At 35.6% G+C, this 3,213-nt stretch overlaps 1 long non-coding RNA gene across 1 annotated transcript; it reads left to right on the top strand.

The window, feature by feature from the left end:
• The first annotated feature begins 498 nt into the window (after positions 1-498).
• On the top strand, positions 499-2,399 carry LOC143690275 (uncharacterized). Its single transcript, XR_013179097.1, has 2 exons — positions 499-771; positions 2,203-2,399. It is a non-coding gene; the product is annotated as an uncharacterized LOC143690275 (long non-coding RNA).
• The last annotated feature ends 814 nt before the right edge of the window (positions 2,400-3,213 follow it).

Genomic DNA, 3,213 nt, shown 5'->3' with positions numbered 1-3,213 from the left:
ATCTATAAAATGCATAAGAATAACCTCCAGGATAATCTATAGATATCAGTTTTTGAAACTTCTCTCTCTCTCTGTAGTATTCATTCTTTTTTTCCTGGTTTCTTTCATGAATATGAGATTCCTCCATATTATGAATAGCAGTTATTTTCTTAATTTAATTTTTATTTAGTATTCCATTGCATGATTTATTTATTCATTCTATTGTTGATAAACAACTGGCCCATTTCCAGGTTTGGCTAATATAAATAATGCTGGCATGAACATTTTTCTACATTCTATGGAAACACAGATATGTATGCATTTCTGTTGAATATATATATATATGAATAGAATTCTGGACCAGAGAGTATGCCTGTGTTCAGCTCTAATAAACACAGCTAAACAGTTTTCCAACCTGCATGATGACCAGAAGTGAGTAAGCATTCCAGTTGCTCTATATAGTCATAAACATATGATGTTGTCATCAGTTGCTAAGCTCTAAAACATACTTTCTTTTAATCATCTACTATATTAATGAGACACAGTGTTCTAGGGTCAGTGAAGAGTATGGAGATAAAAAGGGTTGAGCGGAATTGAAAAGTTTAGGAAAAGGAGATAAGGGGTGAAGCAAAGGAAAGGAGGGAAGCATTGTCTGAACTACCGAGAGCATTCTGATGTCTTTATCAACTATGGAGAAACTAAGTGAAATTCAATTTCTTAAGAAGAAAACCTGTTCCATCTGATTTGGAACTCTGATTTCTTAGGTTATATAGATATCACAATGGGGAAAAGGTAAGTGAAATGAAAAAAAAAGAAAAAGATGATGCCTGACTCCTTTCTCTGTTTTCCTTTTACGCTTTCTTTGGTCTTATGCAACATAATCTAGCAGGCTCTTTCATACCTTCTTCTAACGTATCCAACACACTTTGTTTTCCCATGGGCTTAGAGTGAGGGTGATGGAAGTGGATCCTCATCCATTAAAATCCCAAAAAGCTAAACTAAGTTCCTGATGTAAAGTAACACAAGCCATCCCTGAGAAGATAAACATTATTGGCTTAAATTGGGGCAGAGACAATAGTAAATATCTTCTGGGAAAATGGTTTTTGTTGTTGACTCAGTCGATCTAATCTGAATTAAGAAAAAACTCCTTCAACTAATTAATGGTTTTATCAGGAGAAAATCTCCCACGTAATTAAAACTCATTGTTTACCTGGCTAATTTGTTTAGTAATACTAACTTCAGTAAAATCTGGCAAGGAGACAGACATCACCCAATACACAGGAACCATGTCCCTTTGGGTTTGCTTGCTCATTCTTCCTCCACCTCTCCAACCTCCACCAGCCATCTGGAAGGAGGGAACAGGTTTTGAGTTAGATTTGGAGATTTATGAGGCATGGGACATATAGTTGCTCTATTTGAATTGAACATTTGATCCAATTCTGCAGTCTTTCCAATGGGCATCAACCTTCTGGGTTGAGTTATAAATCTGGAAATGACTTTGTAACATGATTTGCTTTGATTCAACAGGACAAAATGCTGTCTCACACTCAGCAAAAAGGCAATGGAGCCATAACACTTGAATTTCTGTACTTATCTTTCCTTTAAAGCCAAGAATACTGAAAAAATTTAAAATAATTCTGGGCCTAAGTTCACACAAATTGAAGGGGTCTGTAAGCTGGAATCTTTTCCAGGGAACTTCTTGGTGCCATCTTCATTGTGTTAAACAGACATTACCTCTGTCACTGTCCCAGATCAGCTGAGGTCATGGTTTATGGACTGAAAATAAGGGAAAAGTGAGGCATACTGCCAGGAAGCAATTAATACATCATCGCAGAAAGCACCAAGACACATACTTTCTGCTGTGACTATGTCTTTATTTAATACTCTGTTAATATGCATTTTTATACCTACATGGTATAAAAGTGAAGGCTAGAAAACATTAATGATAGTTTCAGTGAGAACTGGCTTTTTGTCAAGAGCATTTTTTTTTTTTTTTTTGCAAAAGCAGTAAGGTTATAAGCTAAATATATGTTTATATTTCTTCCTTTCGGCTTCCATGGAAAATTCTTGTGGGACTACAGCAGTATTAGGTATTCACTTTCCAGGTAAAACATATCAAGTAATTAAAAAAATGTATCCAAGAAAAGTGGATTCACAGGCTAGAAAGGGTTTAAATATTGGCTAGTTGAATAATCTGCTCTTCTTCTTTCTCCTTTGTTTAAGACAATGCGGAAAACATGGATTAGACAGTGAACCTAAAGCATATGAGAAGTTAACTTCTGCACCATCCAGTCAGTCTGTGAGTTCAAAGGGACAGTAGAGACTGTCTGCTTTCATCTTTCTTCTGTACAGATGGAATCGTATGTGGTTATAGAAATTAATTTACGGTTCAATGAAATAACCTCTATGATCTCTTTCAATCTTCAGATTCTATAAGTTTATGAAATGAATTGAACTAGAGATGAGCAAATATTGAGAGACATTGGATATGTGCTATAAGAGGAAACTGCATGTTAAGAAGGGTGGTTGCGGGAAATCCTTTCATTTCAGATTTCATCTCCTTTACTGTAATATATTACTTATTAAGGTCACTTCTCTGAGTGGGAAAAATGCGGACATGTGAATGAGGATCAGACCCTCTCACATGATGTTATTTAACAATAAAATATCTTTGTGGCCACATGGCCATCCACTTATTCGTTTAACAAATATGGACCAGGTGTTAGACTATGCTGGTTGCTAGGCCTGCAAGGTGAACAGCACAGAGTTGGTTCCTGCCCTCATGTGTGACACTTTTGACCATTTATGGACACAGACCCATATATAGACACACAGGCCATGTTCTGTTGATTCTAAGGTACACATTTCCCCCTGTATGTTAATATCGCTGACATCAGGAGGCATCATAAAATTGGAAAGGCTATAGTTTAATGGACAACCTTTTTTTTCCCTTTATGGCGGGTATGATAGTGGAACGTCTAACAATTGCTGGCATCCTAAATTCTATGAGATATTGAATGTATACATTATGACAAGTGCTTGAAGATAAAGTATCATGAGATAGACTAACAGAGGACAAACTTTTTCTTATTGTGAAAAATAACATATATACAGAAAAGCAATAAATTTCAAAGCACACTGCAACAATTAGTTGTAGAACAGATTTCAGAGTTTGGTATGGGTTACAATTCCACAGTTTTAGATTTTTAATTCTAGCTACTTCTAGTAAAAATT

This window comes from Tamandua tetradactyla, chromosome 7, assembly GCF_023851605.1.
Source record: "Tamandua tetradactyla isolate mTamTet1 chromosome 7, mTamTet1.pri, whole genome shotgun sequence".
Taxonomy (NCBI): domain Eukaryota; kingdom Metazoa; phylum Chordata; class Mammalia; order Pilosa; family Myrmecophagidae; genus Tamandua; species Tamandua tetradactyla.
This window is presented reverse-complemented; position numbering and strand designations above follow the sequence as displayed.